Raw genomic sequence first — 18,422 nt, 5'->3', positions numbered from 1 at the left:
TTTTTTTTTTTAACTTCTCTTCAGGTTTCTTTGTCTGTGTGTGCTCTACAACGATCATTTACAGGCTTGGAGCTGAATCGATTAGGTGGGGTTTTCCAGCCCTCGGCCTTCAGGTGCTACGCACCCTGATGTCAGTTTAATATCTGATATGTCATATTAAGCGGATTTTTAGAACAGGGAGTCGGCAATAGGGCCTGCTCCATCCGCTCCATTCATCGACCCAGTATTGCATTGCCTCTAGAAGGTGTGCACTTTATTTGTTGTATTGCAAATAAAAGCTTACCACTCCAACTTTTTGCCTTTTCTCCATCATAATTTGACAGTAAAGCGGGAGTTTTAACTCTTTGATATGTGTTCAAGCCCTTTTGGTTTAAAGTTCAAGATTTTCAAGCAGAGTTTGTGTACGGACAAACCAGCTGAAGAATGCCCAATCTTGTCTGATCTCAGAAGCTAAGAAGGCTTGGGCCTGGTTAGTACTTGGATGGGAGACTACCTGGGAATACCAGGTGCTGTAAGCTTTAACTATTGTAAAACTTTTAAAATAAAAGTATTTACATGGCTTTGTTAGCTTTTTTGCCTTTTCTCCATCATAATTTGACAGTAAAGCGGGAGTTTTCGCACTTTATAATGTTTTCAAAGCCCTTTTGTTTAAAGTCCAAGATTTTCAAGCAGAGTTTGCTTACAGACATGCCAGCTGAAGATTGCCCAATCTTGTCTGATCTCAGAAGCTAAGAAGGCCTGGGCCTGGTTAGTACTTGGATGGGAGACTACGTAGGAATGCCAGGTGCAGTAAGCTTTAACTATTGAAAACTTTTAAAATGAAAGTATTTACATCACTTTGTTAACTTTTTTTTAAAGTAAGTTAAGGGGTATTTTCTTTCTTTGATATGTTTTCCCGCCTTTTTTCTTTTTTTTTAACTTCTCTTCAGGTTTCTTTGTCTGTGTGTGCTCTACAACGATCATTCACAGGCTTGGAGCTGAATCGATTAGGTGGGGTTTTCCAGCCCTCGGCCTTCAGGTGCTACGCACCCTGATGTCAGTTTAATATCTGATATGTCATATTAAGCGGATTTTTAGAACAGGGAGTCGGCAATAGGGCCTGCTCCATCCGCTCCATTCATCGACCCAGTATTGCATTGCCTCTAGAAGGTGTGCACTTTATTTGTTGTATTGCAAATAAAAGCTTACCACTCCAACTTTTTGCCTTTTCTCCATCATAATTTGACAGTAAAGCGGGAGTTTTAACTCTTTGATATGTGTTCAAGCCCTTTTGGTTTAAAGTTCAAGATTTTCAAGCAGAGTTTGTGTATGGACAAACCAGCTGAAGAATGCCCAATCTTGTCTGATCTCAGAAGCTAAGAAGGCTTGGGCCTGGTTAGTACTTGGAATGGGAGACTACCTGGGAATACCAGGTGCTGTAAGCTTTAACTATTGAAAAACTTTTAAAATGAAAGTATTTACATGGCTTTTTTAGCTTTTTTTGCCTTTTCTGCATCATAATTTGACAGTAAAGCGGGAGTTTTCACTCTTTGATATGTGTTCAAGCTCCTTTGGTTTAAAGTTTAAGATTTTCAAGCAGAGTTTGTGTACAGACAAACCAGCTGAAGAATGCCCAATGTTGTCTGATCTCAGAAGCTAAGAAGGCTTGGGCCTGGTTAGTACTTGGATGGGAGACTACCTGGGAATACCAGGTGCTGTAAGCTTTAACTATTGAAAAACTTTTAAAACAAAAGTATTTACATGGCTTTGTTAGCTTTTTTGCCTTTTCTCCATCATAATTTGACAGTAAAGCGGAAGTTTTCACTCTTTGATATGTGTTAAAGCCCCTTTGGTTTAAAGTTCAAGATTTTCAAGAAGAGTTTGTGTACAGACAAACCAGCTGAAGAATGCCCAATGTTGTCTGATCTCAGAAGCTAAGAAGGCTTGGGCCTGGTTAGTACTTGGATGGGAGACTACCTGGGAATACCAGGTGCTCTAAGCTTTAACTATTGTAAAACTTTTAAAATAAAAGTATTTACATGGCTTTGTTAGCTTTTTTGCCTTTTCTCCATCATAATTTGACAGTAAAGCGGGAGTTTTCGCACTTTATAATGTTTTCAAAGCCCTTTTGTTTAAAGTCCAAGATTTTCAAGCAGAGTTTGCTTACAGACATGCCAGCTGAAGATTGCCCAATCTTGTCTGATCTCAGAAGCTAAGAAGGCCTGGGCCTGGTTAGTACTTGGATGGGAGACTACGTAGGAATGCCAGGTGCAGTAAGCTTTAACTATTGAAAACTTTTAAAATGAAAGTATTTACATCACTTTGTTAACTTTTTTTTAAAGTAAGTTAAGGGGTATTTTCTTTCTTTGATATGTTTTCCCGCCTTTTTTCTTTTTTTTTAACTTCTCTTCAGGTTTCTTTGTCTGTGTGTGCTCTACAACGATCATTCACAGGCTTGGAGCTGAATCGATTAGGTGGGGTTTTCCAGCCCTCGGCCTTCAGGTGCTACGCACCCTGATGTCAGTTTAATATCTGATATGTCATATTAAGCGGATTTTTAGAACAGGGAGTCGGCAATAGGGCCTGCTCCATCCGCTCCATTCATCGACCCAGTATTGCATTGCCTCTAGAAGGTGTGCACTTTATTTGTTGTATTGCAAATAAAAGCTTACCACTCCAACTTTTTGCCTTTTCTCCATCATAATTTGACAGTAAAGCGGGAGTTTTAACTCTTTGATATGTGTTCAAGCCCTTTTGGTTTAAAGTTCAAGATTTTCAAGCAGAGTTTGTGTATGGACAAACCAGCTGAAGAATGCCCAATCTTGTCTGATCTCAGAAGCTAAGAAGGCTTGGGCCTGGTTAGTACTTGGAATGGGAGACTACCTGGGAATACCAGGTGCTGTAAGCTTTAACTATTGAAAAACTTTTAAAATGAAAGTATTTACATGGCTTTTTTAGCTTTTTTTGCCTTTTCTGCATCATAATTTGACAGTAAAGCGGGAGTTTTCACTCTTTGATATGTGTTCAAGCTCCTTTGGTTTAAAGTTTAAGATTTTCAAGCAGAGTTTGTGTACAGACAAACCAGCTGAAGAATGCCCAATGTTGTCTGATCTCAGAAGCTAAGAAGGCTTGGGCCTGGTTAGTACTTGGATGGGATACTACCTGGGAATACCAGGTGCTGTAAGCTTTAACTATTGAAAAAGTTTTAAAATGAAAGTATTTACATGGCTTTGTTAGCTTTTTTTGCCTTTTTTCCATCATAATTTGACAGTAAAGCGGGAGTTTTCGCACTTTATAATGTTTTCAAAGCCCTTTTGGTTTAAAGTTCAAGATTTTCAAGCAGAGTTTGTGTACAGACAAACCAGCTGAAGAATGCCCAATCTTGTCTGATCTCAGAAGCTAAGAAGGCTTGGGCCTGGTTAGTACTTGGATGGGAGACTACATGGGAATACCAGGTGCTGTAAGCTTTAACTATTGAAAAACTTTTAAAATGAAAGTATTTACATGGCTTTGTTAGCTTTTTTTTCCTTTTTTTCCATCATAATTTGATAGTAAAGCGGGAGTTTTCACTCTTTGATATGTGTTCAAGCCCCTTTGGTTTAAAGTTCAAGATTTTCAAGCAGAGTTTGTGTACGGACAAACCACCTGAAGAATGCCCAATCTTGTCTGATCTCAGAAGCTAAGAAGGCTTGGGCCTGGTTATTACTTGGATGGGAGACTACCTGGGAATACCAGGTGCTGTAAGCTTTAACTATTGAAAAACTTTTCAAATGAAAGTATTTACATGGCTTTGTTAGCTTTTTTTGCCTTTTCTCCATCATAATTTGATAGTAAAGCGGGAGTTTTCGCACTTTATAATGTTTTCAAAGTCCTTTTGTTTAAAGTCCAAGATTTTCAAGCAGAGTTTGCTTACGGACATGCCAGCTGAAGATTGCCCAATCTTGTCTGATCTCAGAAGCTAAGAAGGCTTGGGCCTGGTTAGTACTTGAATGGGAGACTACATGGGAATGCCAGGTGCTGTAAGCTTTAACTATTGAAAACTTTTAAAATGAAAGTATTTACATCACTTTCTTAACTTTTTTTTAAAGTAAGTTAAGGGGTATTTTCTTTCTTTGATATGTTTTCCCGCCTTTTTTTTTTTTTTTTTTTTTTTAACTTCTCTTCAGGTTTCTTTGTCTCTGTGTGCTCTACAACGATCATTCACAGGCTTGGAGCTGAATCGATTAGGTGGGGTTTTCCAGCCCTCGGCCTTCAGGTGCTACGCACCCTGATGTCAGTTTAATATCTGATATGTCATATTAAGCGGATTTTTAGAACAGGGAGTCGGCAATAGGGCCTGCTCCATCCGCTCCATTCATCGACCCAGTATTGCATTGCCTCTAGAAGGTGTGCACTTTATTTGTTGTATTGCAAATAAAAGCTTACCACTCCAACTTTTTGCCTTTTCTCCATCATAATTTGACAGTAAAGCGGGAGTTTTAACTCTTTGATATGTGTTCAAGCCCTTTTGGTTTAAAGTTCAAGATTTTCAAGCAGAGTTTGTGTACGGACAAACCAGCTGAAGAATGCCCAATGTTGTCTGATCTCAGAAGCTAAGAAGGCTTGGGCCTGGTTAGTACTTGGATGGGAGACTACCTGGGAATACCAGGTGCTGTAAGCTTTAACTATTGAAAAACTTTTAAAATGAAAGTATTTACATGGCTTTGTTAGCTTTTTTTGCCTTTTCTGCATCATAATTTGACAGTAAAGCGGGAGTTTTCACTCTTTGATATGTGTTCAAGCCCCTTTGGTTTAAAGTTCAAGATTTTCAAGCAGAGTTTGTGTACGGACAAACCAGCTGAAAAATGCCCAATGTTGTCTGATCTCAGAAGCTAAGAAGGCTTGGGCCTGGTTAGTACTTGGATGGGAGACTACCTGGGAATACCAGGTGCTGTAAGCTTTAACTATTGAAAAACTTTTAAAATAAAAGTATTTACATGGCTTTGTTAGCTTTTTTGCCTTTTCTCCATCATAATTTGACAGTAAAGCGGGAGTTTTCACTCTTTGATATGTGTTTAAGCCCCTTTGGTTTAAAGTTCAAGATTTTCAAGCAGAGTTTGTGTACGGACAAACCAGCTGAAGAATGCCCAATCTTGTCTTATCTCAGAAGCTAAGAAGGCTTGGGCCTGTTTAGTACTTGGATGGGAGACTACCTGGGAATACCAGGTGCTGTAAGCTTTAACTATTGAAAAACTTTTAAAATGAAAGTATTTACGTGGCGTTGTTAGCTTTTTTTGCCTTTTCTCCATCATATTTTGACAGTAAAGCGGGAGTTTTCGCACATTATAATGTTATCAAAGCCCTTTTGGTTTAAAGTTCAAGATTTTCAAGCAGAGTTTGTGTACAGACAAACCAGCTGAAGAATGCCCAATGTTGTCTGATCTCAGAAGCTAAGAAGGCTTGGGCCTGGTTAGTACTTGGATGGGAGACTACCTGGGAATACCAGGTGCTGTAAGCTTTAACTATTGAAAAACTTTTAAAATAAAAGTATTTACATGGCTTTGTTAGCTTTTTTGCATTTTCTCCATCATAATTTGACAGTAAAGCGGGAGTTTTCGCACTTTATAATGTTTTCAAAGCCCTTTTGTTTAAAGTCCAAGATTTTCAAGCCGAGTTTGCTTACAGACATGCCAGCTGAAGATTGCCCAATCTTGTCTGATCTCAGAAGCTAAGAAGGCCTGGGCCTGGTTAGTACTTGGATGGGAGACTACGTAGGAATGCCAGGTGCAGTAAGCTTTAACTATTGAAAACTTTTAAAATGAAAGTATTTACATCACTTTCTTAACTTTTTTTTAAAGTAAGTTAAGGGGTATTTTCTTTCTTTGATATGTTTTCCCGCCTTTTTTCATTTTTTTTTTTTTTTTTTAACTTCTCTTCAGGTTTCTTTGTCTGTGTGTGCTCTACAACGATCATTCACAGGCTTGGAGCTGAATCGATTAGGTGGGATTTTCCAGCCCTCGGCCTTCAGGTGCTACGCACCCTGATGTCAGTTTAATATCTGATATGTCATATTAAGCGGATTTTTAAAACAGGGAGTCGGCAATAGGGCCTGCTCCATCCGCTCCATTCATCGACCCAGTATTGCATTGCCTCTAGAAGGTGTGCACTTTATTTGTTGTATTGCAAATAAAAGCTTACCACTCCAACTTTTTGCCTTTTCTCCATCATAATTTGACAGTAAAGCGGGAGTTTTAACTCTTTGATATGTGTTCAAGCCCTTTTGGTTTAAAGTTCAAGATTTTCAAGCAGAGTTTGTGTACGGACAAACCAGCTGAAGAATGCCCAATGTTGTCTGATCTCAGAAGCTAAGAAGGCTTGGGCCTGGTTAGTACTTGGATGGGAGACTACCTGGGAATACCAGGTGCTGTAAGCTTTAACTATTGAAAAACTTTTAAAATAAAAGTATTTACATGGCTTTGTTAGCTTTTTTGCCTTTTCTCCATCATAATTTGACAGTAAAGCGGGAGTTTTCACTCTTTGATATGTGTTTAAGCCCCTTTGGTTTAAAGTTCAAGATTTTCAAGCAGAGTTTGTGTACGGACAAACCAGCTGAAGAATGCCCAATCTTGTCTTATCTCAGAAGCTAAGAAGGCTTGGGCCTGGTTAGTACTTGGATGGGAGACTACCTGGGAATACCAGGTGCTGTAAGCTTTAACTATTGAAAAACTTTTAAAATGAAAGTATTTACGTGGCGTTGTTAGCTTTTTTTGCCTTTTCTCCATCATATTTTGATAGTAAAGCGGGAGTTTTCGCACATTATAATGTTATCAAAGCCCTTTTGGTTTAAAGTTCAAGATTTTCCAGCAGAGTTTGTGTACAGACAAACCAGCTGAAGAATGCCCAATGTTGTCTGGTCTCAGAAGCTAAAAATTCAAATTCAAATTCAAATTCAAATTTTATTTGTCACATACACAGTCATACACGGTATGATGTGCAGTGAAATGCTTTCTGCAACTGCTACAGACCACAGTATTGCAAATGTTGCAAGTAAACAGTGAACCAATATGCAAATATTGCAAACATAACCAAATATTACACTTTTACGTCTTTAACATAAAATATGTGTAACTGGTAGGGTGAAGGTGTGCAAATGAGTTACAGTTTTTTACAATGTTTAAGGAAGAAGAAAGAGCCATAAAAGCCATAAAAGAAAGAGCAGTAAGGGCAAAGTGATTATGTGCAAAGTGGTTTTGTGCAAAGTTTTGTGCAAAAGAGTCCGGAGTGATTAGAGGTGAAGTGCATGAGTTCTATGTACTCTTGATGTTGAGAGCTTGGACAGCCTGCGGGAAGAAGCTCCTCCTCATTCTCTCTGTGTTGGACTTCAGGGAGCGAAAGCGCTTCCCTGATCGCAGCAGAGAGAAGAGTCCATTGTTGGGGTGGGTGAGGTCCTTCACTATCTTCCTGGCCCTGGTGCAGCACCGTTTGCTGTAGATAGATTGAAGGTCAGGGAGCTTGGTACGGATGATTCGTTCGGCTGATCGAACCACCCTCTGTAGGGCTCGCCTGTCCTTCATGGTGCTGTTCCCGAACCAGGTTGAGATATTTCCCGTCAGGATGCTCTCTATGGTGCAGGAGTAGAAGTTCCTGAGCACCTTGGAGGGCAGTCTGAAGTCTCTCAGGCGTCTGAGGTGGTAGAGACGCTGCCGGGCCTTTTTCACCACGGTGTTGATGTGACAGGACCATGACAGGTCCTGTGTGATGTTAACACCGAGGTAACGGAAGCTGTCCACTCTCTCCACTGGGCTCCTGTTGATGACAGGGGTCTGGTAGGTCCTCTCCTGCTTTGTACTGAAGTCCACTATTAACTCCTTTGTCTTGCTGACGTTCAGGTGGAGATTGTTCCTCTGGCACCAGTTCACCAGATTTCCAACCTCCTCCAGGTAGGCCGTCTCATCGTTGTCAGAGATCAGGCCCACCACGACAGTGTCGTCAGCAAACTTGATGATGGTGGTGGAGTTAGTAGTGGCTGTACAGTCATGGGTGTACAGGGAGTACAGCAGGGGGCTCAAAACACAGCCCTGGGGGGCTCCAGTGCTGAGAGTGATGGAGGCTGAGACATGTCCACCCATCCTTACTGCCTGTGGTCTCCCGGTTAAGAAGTTGGAGATCGGGGGGCGCTGCGGAGACAGGGGGATGTAGACGTGTTTTCCAGTGGCTCCTCAGAAGGGTGACTTTTTATATAATTTTTACTTTTTAAGTGCACTTGATTTACCCTCTTTTTCGAACCAAACTTTTGTGCCAAAGCTGCTCGCCTATTATTTTAATTTTTAGTGTATGGCACAATGGCTAACCGCGGAAAAACCGAGCAATCTAAGTCAGGCCGCAGTAAACATCGGTCTTCTCCTGAGCTGGAAGCTACTTCACAGTCGGACACTAACGAAAGTTTATTGCTGGGTATGAGACGAATGATGGACGAGATGCGAACCGACATCCTTGACAAATTTGACTCTATTATTTCGGAAACTGTCCGAAGGGAGATAACGGTGGCTCTGGAAGTTTTTGATGGCAGGTTAGCTGCACAAGGAGAGACAATCGCGAATCTCGAACGTTCGGCGAACGATCACGATGGTAAGCTAACCGAGCTGCAGGCTAGCGTTAGCACGCTAACAGCACAGGTAGATTACCTGTCCAGGAAATGTGAAGACCTGGAAAGTCGCTCCAGATTAAATAATATTCGCTTGGTGGGACTTCCCGAGGGTCTGGAGGGCCCACGACCAACTGAGTTTGTGGCGCAGTTCCTGCAGGACCTACTCGGTCTTGATGAGAAACCTGTACTGGATCGTGCTCACCGTACCTTACGTCCCAGGTCCAAAGATGGCGAACCTCCGCGTCCACTTATTATTAGAGTTAACCTGTTCCAGGTTCGGAACGAGATTCTACGAAGAGCCGGAGAAATGTCTCCTCTTCTCCACATGGGTAAGAAGATTTCTATTTTCCCGGACTTCACAGCGGCGGTGGCGAAGAAAAGAGCGACATTCGCTAACGTGAAGAAGGAGCTCCACTGCTGCCCGAACATTAAGTTTGGACTTCTCTATCCGGCCACACTGCGCATTACACTGGCCAACGGTCAGACCCACAGGTTCGAGGATCCCGCTTTGGCGCTGGACTTTATTGAGAAGAAAGTGAAAAAGGTGGTGGGTCCAGACTCCCTCTAGCTAGCTAATTAGCTAACGTGCCATTGTTGCTGGTAACATCGCGGAATTCATGTTCCCGGTGTTGTTCTAAAACTTTCTCACAAGGTGAGCTTTATATTCTTTTAAGAAGATCTGATTATGTACTCTAATAGAGCTATGATGTCGATCTTTCTTTCTTGGTGCTACCTTTAGAAATATCGAAATTTAGATTGTGTGTGTGTAGTTATTTTATTCTCTTCTTTTTTAAGATATACTGTGCCTTCCTTTAGGTATTGTGAATGCAAATTAATATTGCCGGTGTTTTCAAGTTGTAGGTTTATGTTTCACTTACTAATCCTGTTTTTCCTACTTAGGGTTAGTGCAATTTGTTACTAAGGGTTAACTTTAATTTATTTATTTTTGTGCACGGTTATTGGATTTCCAATTTGTCACTCTTCATTAGGAACGTCTTGTAGTGATGGGCAGTAGGTTACTTGCACCATCCACGGACGTGCCAAGAAGATGGTGTGTTATGGGGTGGGTGGCGCGCCTCCAGTTTTGGGAGAGGCTTCTGCTAGGTTGGGTGGGGTGGGGTCTTGGTTTTTTATTTCAGTTATTTATTCTTCTTTTTTGTTTTATTAATTTTATTTTACATTCAGCTTACTTCACTTCCCACTTTATTGCGGAGTTCCACTTTGAGACAACATTCCTCTTTTACTCTAAGTTATGACCAGGGCTAATTCTGTATCGATCCCAGGTGGGGGCAACATTTTATTTGCTAGTCTCAACTGTAGGGGGCTCAACAATCCTATAAAACGTAGTAAGATCTTTCATTATCTTCATCACGCAGGTGCCCATGTAATATTCTTACAAGAAACACATCTCAAACCCTCAGACCATGTCAGACTTAAGAAGGGCTGGATCAATCAAACCTACCACTCTTCATTCTCAGGGAAAGCAAGAGGAGTAGCCATACTACTGCATAAATCTGTCCCTTTTGTACATACAAGTGTAGTATCTGACCCTAATGGGAGATTCGTAATTGTTACGGGCCAAATTCATAATACTTCAGTGGCTCTAATTAATATATATGCCCCCAATTATGACGATGAGGGTTTCTTCAAACGTCTCTTTTCATTGATTCCTGATTTGTCTACACATTATCTAATATTAGGGGGTGACTTCAATTGCTGGCTTAATCCCCACTTGGACCGCTCTTCTTCTACAGTTTGTGCTCCTTCTAGGTCGGCTAAGGCTATTTTATCTTTTATGAAAGAATATGCAGTTTCTGATGCCTGGCGTTTCTTCAATCCTACTAAACGTGAATACTCCTTTTTTTCTCAAGTTCACCATACCTTCACTCGCATTGATCTTTTTTTGGTGGATAATAGATTACTTTCATCCACATCAGATTGTAAATATGATGCCATTGCCTTATCAGACCATGCATCAATCTCAATTAATATATTTTTCAAGAAATTTAATCACACTAGAGCACCATGGCGGCTTAATACTCGACTTCTTTTGAATGAAGAGTTTAATAAGTTCATTTCACAACAGATTGACTTATTTATTAGCTTCAATAAAACCCCTGATATATCAGCGTCTTTGTTGTGGGAAACCCTGAAGGCTTATATAAGGGGGGAGATTATCTCTTACTTAGGCTATGAGAAAAAACTTAGAAAGCGAAAAGAGACTGAGTTGTTGCAGCATATTTCTCATTTAGACAATGAATACGCCATTAATCAATCCCCAGACTTATACAAGGAGCGTCTCTCTGTGCAAGCAGAGTATGACACTCTTATGACACATCAAGCTACAGAAATGATACTTCAATCCAGAGCTAACTATTATGAACATGGAGACAAGGCCAGCAAGTTATTGGCACACCAGATACGTCGGACAGCAGCTTCCCGTCAAATACTACAGATCCAAACAGTCTCGGGCAAAACCTCTGATCCCCTGGAAATTAACAAAGCCTTTAAGGAATTCTATGTGTCTCTTTACTCCTCTGATCTTACATCTTCTTCTGCTGAGTTTGATCATTTTTTTGACAAACTGCATATTCCCTCCATAGACACATCCATTGCTGAGGATTTAGAGAAGCCAATCACCATTGCAGAACTTAGATCGGCACTGATGTCTCAGCAAACTGGAAAATGTCCCGGACCTGATGGATTTCCTTGTGAATTCTATAGAAAGTTCTGGGATAAACTGGCTCCATTATTGCTAGACATGTATAATGAATCGTTTGACTCTGGCTGCCTTCCTCAAACCCTTTCACAAGCCACCATCTCACTGCTTTTAAAAAAGGGCAAAGATCCTTTGTGCTGCTCATCCTACCGCCCAATCAGCTTGTTGAATGCAGATTTTAAACTTTTATCAAAATTGTTGGCTGTAAGACTGGAATCTACCCTCCCAAGCATCATCTCTGCAGACCAAACAGGATTTATCCGAAACAGACACTCTTTCTCTAACCTTAGATGTCTGTTTAATATAATTTATAACACTCCGGATCCCTCAGCTCAGGAGGTCCTCATATCACTCGATGCTGAAAAGGCTTTTGATAGAGTGGAATGGCCCTATCTTTTTCATACACTGGGAAGGTTTGGCTTTAAAACAAACTTCATTTCATGGATTAAGATACTTTACTCCTCACCGCAAGCATCTGTTAGAACAAATAATACTCAATCTGAATATTTCCCCCTCTATCGTTCGACTAGACAGGGTTGCCCCTTAAGCCCTTTATTATTTGCGCTTGCAGTTGAACCTCTTTCAATTGCACTTAGGTCTAACACTCAGATTACTGGAATTGTTAGGAATGGGCGGGAGGTGAGAGTGTCCCTTTATGCAGATGACCTCTTGTTATATATCTCTAATTTACCAGTTTCAATCCCTGCTGCTCTTACTATTCTTCAATCATTCTCTGAGATTTCTGGTTATAAATTAAATTTGAATAAAAGTGAATTATTTCCCATTAGTACTGCTGCTAGGAATTACCCTCTTTATAGCTTACCCTTTAAAATTGCCCATCATTTTACATATCTTGGTGTCTCTGTCACATCTAAATTTGAAGATCTTTTAAAGGCTAATTTTGTTTCCTTGCTATCTAAGGTTCGAGAGGATTGTGAACGGTGGTCCATTCTCAATCTGTCCCTGACTGCACGTGTTAATACGGTGAAAATGAATATTTTACCACGTTTTTCTTACCTATTTCAATGCATACCAATATTTCTGCCTCAGTCATTTTTTCAGAAAGTTGACTCTGTGATCTCTGAGTTTATCTGGAACAAGAAAGTTCCAAGACTACGCAAACAATACTTACAAAGACCAAGAAAACTGGGTGGGTTAGCCTTACCACATTTTAGGTTTTATTACTGGGCATCTAATATTAGGATCCTCAAATACTGGCTTCAGTCCGAACCATCAGATGCTCAAATCAATTGGTTGGCAATAGAAGCAAATTCGGTCAAACCTACATCTCTGAGAGCTTTAGTGCACTCTGCTATTCTGTCTTCCACTTTGCCTTATACTAAAAATAGGATTGTTAGAACTACTCTCAGAATTTGGGTGCAGTTTAAACGGTACTTTGGGTTACAAACTTCTTCCACCTATGCCCCGCTGGCTGCAAATCACCAGTTCCCTCCATCTCTGGTTGATGATCTGTTCTCTATGTGGTCAAAAGCTGGCATTCACTCTTTTAAAGACCTATACATAGACAATGTCTTTGCCTCTTTCTCACAACTGCTTCAGAAATATTCTCTTCCTCAGCATCATTTCTTTAGATACTTGCAGGTGCGTAGCTTTGCTCATCATACCTTTCCCACATTTCCCAATCTACCCCCAGACTCTGTTTTAGATGACCTTCTTAAACCAACTCCATCTCTGAAAGGTTCGGTTTCTCATACTTACAATCAGATTTTTAATATATGTACTAATTCACTAACCCCTCTGAAGACACTCTGGGAAGAGGATTTGGGACAGGAAATTCCTGATGAGATTTGGGGGGAGGTTTTGCTGCGAGTTCACGGATCAACTATTTGTGCTAGACTTGGCCTCATACAGTTTAAAATCTTACACCGTTCATATTACACTAAGCTGCGGTTATCACAAATCTATGAGGGCGTCAGTCCTTTGTGTGACCGATGTCAGCAGTCCCCTGCCAATATTATTCATATGTTCTGGCTTTGCCCTTCTTTACACCAGTACTGGACTGAAATATTTGACATGTTGTCAGAATTTGTGGGGAAAAGAATAGAGCCCAACCCACTTGGGGCATTGTTTGGGGTTTTCTCCTCACCTTCTTCATTATCTGTTCATCAAAGGGACATGCTGGCCTTCTCTACCTTACTGGCAAGAAGACTCATTACAACAAACTGGAAATCCTCGAAACCTCCCAGCCAAATTCACTGGATACGAGATATTCTTTATTTTGTTAAACTGGAAAGGATAAGACTTTCACTTAGGGGTTCCCTTAAGACATTTAAAAAGATATGGGGTCCTTTCCTTGATCTGGTTAAGAATAAGAATTTCCCTTCTGGTCCTGGGTGATACAGTCCGCATCTCGGTGGAGCTCTGCAGAAGTGGTTTTAAATTTATTTACTTATTTATTTATTTTTGTATAGGTTGATGGTGGGGGTGGATTGTAAGCTGCTTTTTTTTTTTTTTTTTTTTTTTGGTTTTGTGTTTTTTTTTTTTTTTTTTTTTTTTTTTTTCCCTCTTTTTTTATTTTTCTTTTTTTTGGGTATATCTGAATGTGTATGTATGTATCAATGTGTATATATATGTGTGTGTGTGTGTGTGTGTATATATATATATATATATATATATAATATTTTTATATTATTATTATCCTTTTTCTTCTGTTTGGTTGTTTAAGTTTGAGAGTTTGAGCTGTTTTCTTTTGTAACCTTCTGAGAATATTGCTATTGCCTATGCTCTAATTCTAATAAACAAAGAAGTTGGAGATCCACTGACAGAGAGATGAGCTGAGTCCCAGGTGCTCCAGCTTGGTGGTGAGTGTGGAAGGGATTATTGTGTTAAATGCTGAACTGTAGTCAATGAAGAGCATTTTAACATAATTTCCCTTCCGAGTGTCCAGGTGGGTGAGTGCAGTATGGAGGAGATGTGATATGGCGTCATCCGTGGACCGGTTGGGACGGTATGCAAACTGTAGTGGGTCGAGTGTATCTGGTAGTGAAGAAATGATGAAGTCTCTGACCAGCCGTTCAAAGATCTTCATCACTACTGAGGTGAGGGCTACAGGGCGGTAGTCGTTGAGGGAGGCAGGATGGGTTTTCTTGGGGACCGGAACAATGATGGACTCCTTGAAGCATGTGGGGATCACCGACTGAGATAGAGAGAGGTTGAATATCTCTGTAAACACAGGTGCTAGCTGGTCCGCGCAGGCTCTGAGGATTCTCCCCGAGATGCCGTCTGGTCCTGCTGCCTTCCTGGTGTTCACTCTCTTGAAGGCTCTCCTCACATCATGCTCGGTGATGACGAACGCGTTCTCGGTGCTGGCAGTGTCCTCCCGTCCGCAGCTGTTGGAGCCGCTAGCCGTAGCATCGCTAGCGTCTTTAGCTGCAGCCTCGAAGCGAGCATAGAACGTATTTAGCTCGTCTGCCAGAGACACGTCCGCGTTCGTCGTACCGGATGTTGGTGCTTTATAGTCCGTTATTGTCCGTAGTCCCCGCCACAGGCTCCTAGAGTCACTCTGTTCGAGTTGTGACTCCAGTTTCTTCCCGTAGCGCTGCTTCGCCTCCTTCACCGCTTTCCTGACGCTGTATGACGCAGCCTTGTATGGTTCCATGTCCCCGGAAGTGAGCCCCGCGTTATAGGTCGCGGTGCGAGATTTCAGAGCGTCGCGGATGGTTTTATCCACCCACGGCTTCTGGTTGGGAAACGTTCTGACGATCGTTTTCTGAACGGTGTCGTCCGTTAGTTTCCCAATGAAACTCACAACCGCTTCCGCAAACTCACTGATGTTTCCGGAACTACTCTGGAACATGTCCCAGTCTGCGTCCTCCAGTGCGTCCTGAAGAGCGGCCACCGATTGGTCCGTCCAGCGTGCCACCTCCCTCTGAACCGGAACTTCCTGTTTAAGCCTTTGTTTGTATTTAGGCATGAGGAAGATGGCGGCGTGGTCGGATTTTCCAAATGGTGGACGAGATTGTGCCCTGTATCCGTCCTTTATTGTTGTGTAGCAATGGTCCAGTGTCCTTTCGCCCCTGGTGGGGCAGGTGATGTGCTGATGAAAATTCGGCGCTGCGCGTTTGAGGCTGGCATTATTAAAATCTCCCGCCACAATGAGCGCAGCGTCCCGGTGCTGTGTTTGGTGCTGTGTGAGCGCCTCCTGCAGTTCGCCTAAGGCAGTGTCCGTGTCCGCTTTTGGCGGAATGTAAGCGGCGCTGATGATGACCGATGTGAACTCCCGAGGAAGGTAAAAGGGACGACACTTGATGGACAGTAGTTCCAGATTCGGCGAGCACGAGTGTGTGAGGGGAGAAATTGAATTACACCAGTTCCTATTTACCATCAAACACACTCCGCCTCCCCTTGTCTTCCCCGAGTCGCGTGTCCTGTCCATGCGGTGGACCGAGAAGAACTCGGCCGGCTGGATGGCGTGGTCCGGCACCGCTGGGTTCAGCCATGTCTCGGTGAAGCAGAGGAGGTTGCAGTCCCGGATGTCTCTCTCTCTAAGAAGGCTTGGGCCTGGTTAGTACTTGGATGGGAGACTACCTGGGAATACCAGGTGCTGTAAGCTTTAAATATTGAAAAACTTTTTAAAATGAAAGTGTTTACATCTCTTTGTTAGCTTTTTTAAAAAGTAAGTTAAGGGGTATATTCTCTGTTTGATGCGTTTTCCCGCCTTTTTTCTTTTTTTTTTTTTTTTTTTTTTTTTTTATAAACCTCTATTCAGGATTCTGTGTTTGTGTGTGCTGTACAACAATCATTCACAGGCTTGGCTATGGAGTGGGGTGGACCTGAATGGATTAGGTGGGGTTGTCCGGCCCTCGGCCTTAAGGTGCGACGCACCCTGATGTCAGTTTATTATCTGATACGTCATATTAAGCGGGTTTTTAGAACAGTGAGTTGGCACAAGGGCCTGCTCCATCCGCTCCATGCATCCACCCAGTATTGCATTGCCTCTGGAAGGTGTGCACTTTCTTTGTTTTGTTGCAAATAAAAGCTTACACTCCAACTTTTTGCCTTTTCTTCATCATAATTTGAAAGTAAAGCATGAGTTTTCACTCTTTGATATGATTTCAAGCGCCTCTGGTTTAAAGTTCAAGATTTTCATGCAGTGTTTGCTTACGGCCATACCAGCTGAAGAACGCCCGATCTCGTCTGATCTCGGAAGCTAAGAAGGCTTGGGCCTGGTTAGTACTTGGATGGGAGACTGCCTGGGAGTACCAGGTGCTGTAAGCTTTAACTATTGAAAAACTTTTCAAAATGAAACTATTTACATCTTTTTGTAAGCTTTTTTCAAAGTAAGTTAAGAGTTTTTTTCACTCTTTGTAATGTTTTGAAAGCCCTTTAGTTTAAAGTCCATGATTTTCAAGCAGACTTTGCTTACGGCCATACCAGCTGAAGAACGCCCGATCTCGTCTGATCTCGGAAGCTAAGAAGGCTTGGGCCTGGTTAGTACTTGGATGGGAGACTGCCTGGGAGTACCAGGTGCTGTAAGCTTTAACTATTGAAAAACTTTTCAAAATGAAACTATTTACATCTTTTTGTAAGCTTTTTTCAAAGTAAGTTAAGAGTTTTTTTCACTCTTTGTAATGTTTTGAAAGCCCTTTAGTTTAAAGTCCAGGATTTTCAAGCAGACTTTGCTTACGGCCATACCAGCTGAAGAATGCCTGATCTCGTCTGATCTTGGAAGCTAAGAAGGCTTGGGCCTGGTTAGTACTTGGATGGGAGACTTCCTGGGAATACCGGGTGCTGTAAGCTTTAAATATTGAAAAACTTTTTAAAATGAAAGTGTTTACATCTCTTTGTTAGCTTTTTTAAAAAGTAAGTTAAGGGGTATATTCTCTGTTTGATGCGTTTTCCCGCCTTTTTTCTTTTTTTTTTTTTTTTTTTTTTTTTTTATAAACCTCTATTCAGGATTCTGTGTTTGTGTGTGCTGTACAACAATCATTCACAGGCTTGGCAATGGAGTGGGGTGGACCTGAATGGATTAGGTGGGGTTGTCCGGCCCTCGGCCTTAAGGTGCGACGCACCCTGATGTCAGTTTAATATCTGATACGTCATATTAAGCGGGTTTTTAGAACAGTGAGTTGGCACAAGGGCCTGCTCCATCCGCTCCATGCATCCACCCAGTATTGCATTGCCTCTGGAAGGTGTGCACTTTCTTTGTTTTGTTGCAAATAAAAGCTTACACTCCAACTTTTTGCCTTTTCTTCATCATAATTTGAAAGTAAAGCATGAGTTTTCACTCTTTGATATGATTTCAAGCGCCTCTGGTTTAAAGTTCAAGATTTTCATGCAGTGTTTGCTTACGGCCATACCAGCTGAAGAACGCCCGATCTCGTCTGATCTCGGAAGCTAAGAAGGCTTGGGCCTGGTTAGTACTTGAATGGGAGACTGCCTGGGAGTACCAGGTGCTGTAAGCTTTAACTATTGAAAAACTTTTCAAAATGAAACTATTTACATCTTTTTGTAAGCTTTTTTCAAAGTAAGTTAAGAGTTTTTTTCACTCTTTGTAATGTTTTGAAAGCCCTTTAGTTTAAAGTCCATGATTTTCAAGCAGACTTTGCTTACGGCCATACCAGCTGAAGAACGCCCGATCTCGTCTGATCTCGGAAGCTAAGAAGGCTTGGGCCTGGTTAGTACTTGGATGGGAGACTGCCTGGGAGTACCAGGTGCTGTAAGCTTTAACTATTGAAAAACTTTTCAAAATGAAACTATTTACATCTTTTTGTAAGCTTTTTTCAAAGTAAGTTAAGAGTTTTTTTCACTCTTTGTAATGTTTTGAAAGCCCTTTAGTTTAAAGTCCAGGATTTTCAAGCAGACTTTGCTTACGGCCATACCAGCTGAAGAACGCCCGATCTCGTCTGATCTTGGAAGCTAAGAAGGCTTGGGCCTGGTTAGTACTTGGATGGGAGACTTCCTGGGAATACCGGGTGCTGTAAGCTTTAAATATTGAAAAACTTTTTAAAATGAAAGTGTTTACATCTCTTTGTTAGCTTTTTTAAAAAGTAAGTTAAGGGGTATATTCTCTGTTTGATGCGTTTTCCCGCCTTTTTTTTTTTTTTTTTTTTTTTTTTTTTTTTTTTATAAACCTCT

The 18,422-nt window shown here is 41.4% G+C and overlaps 5 non-coding genes and 4 pseudogenes across 5 annotated transcripts; all 9 read left to right on the top strand.

Moving 5' to 3' along the window:
* Window positions 1–399: 399 nt before the first annotated feature.
* Window positions 400–518, top strand: LOC114777794 (uncharacterized; annotated as a pseudogene).
* Window positions 519–3,327: 2,809 nt separating this feature from the next.
* LOC114777800 (uncharacterized) lies at window positions 3,328–3,446 on the top strand (annotated as a pseudogene).
* Window positions 3,447–3,886: 440 nt separating this feature from the next.
* On the top strand, window positions 3,887–4,005 carry LOC114777799 (uncharacterized; annotated as a pseudogene).
* A 12,438-nt stretch (window positions 4,006–16,443) lies between these two features.
* LOC114777768 (5S ribosomal RNA) lies at window positions 16,444–16,562 on the top strand. The gene has a single exon (XR_003746021.1). It is a non-coding gene; the product is annotated as a 5S ribosomal RNA (ribosomal RNA).
* Window positions 16,563–16,704: 142 nt separating this feature from the next.
* Window positions 16,705–16,823, top strand: LOC114777767 (5S ribosomal RNA). Its single transcript, XR_003746020.1, has one exon. It is a non-coding gene; the product is annotated as a 5S ribosomal RNA (ribosomal RNA).
* Window positions 16,824–16,965: 142 nt separating this feature from the next.
* Window positions 16,966–17,084, top strand: LOC114777784 (uncharacterized; annotated as a pseudogene).
* A 546-nt stretch (window positions 17,085–17,630) lies between these two features.
* Window positions 17,631–17,749, top strand: LOC114777771 (5S ribosomal RNA). The gene has a single exon (XR_003746024.1). It is a non-coding gene; the product is annotated as a 5S ribosomal RNA (ribosomal RNA).
* Window positions 17,750–17,891: 142 nt separating this feature from the next.
* LOC114777766 (5S ribosomal RNA) lies at window positions 17,892–18,010 on the top strand. The gene has a single exon (XR_003746019.1). It is a non-coding gene; the product is annotated as a 5S ribosomal RNA (ribosomal RNA).
* A 142-nt stretch (window positions 18,011–18,152) lies between these two features.
* LOC114777777 (5S ribosomal RNA) lies at window positions 18,153–18,271 on the top strand. Its single transcript, XR_003746030.1, has one exon. It is a non-coding gene; the product is annotated as a 5S ribosomal RNA (ribosomal RNA).
* Window positions 18,272–18,422: the final 151 nt, after the last annotated feature.

The sequence above is a fragment of the Denticeps clupeoides genome, unplaced genomic scaffold, assembly GCF_900700375.1.
Source record: "Denticeps clupeoides unplaced genomic scaffold, fDenClu1.1, whole genome shotgun sequence".
Taxonomy (NCBI): domain Eukaryota; kingdom Metazoa; phylum Chordata; class Actinopteri; order Clupeiformes; family Denticipitidae; genus Denticeps; species Denticeps clupeoides.
Note: the sequence above shows the minus strand (reverse complement) of the source record. Positions and strands in the feature narration are given on the sequence as shown.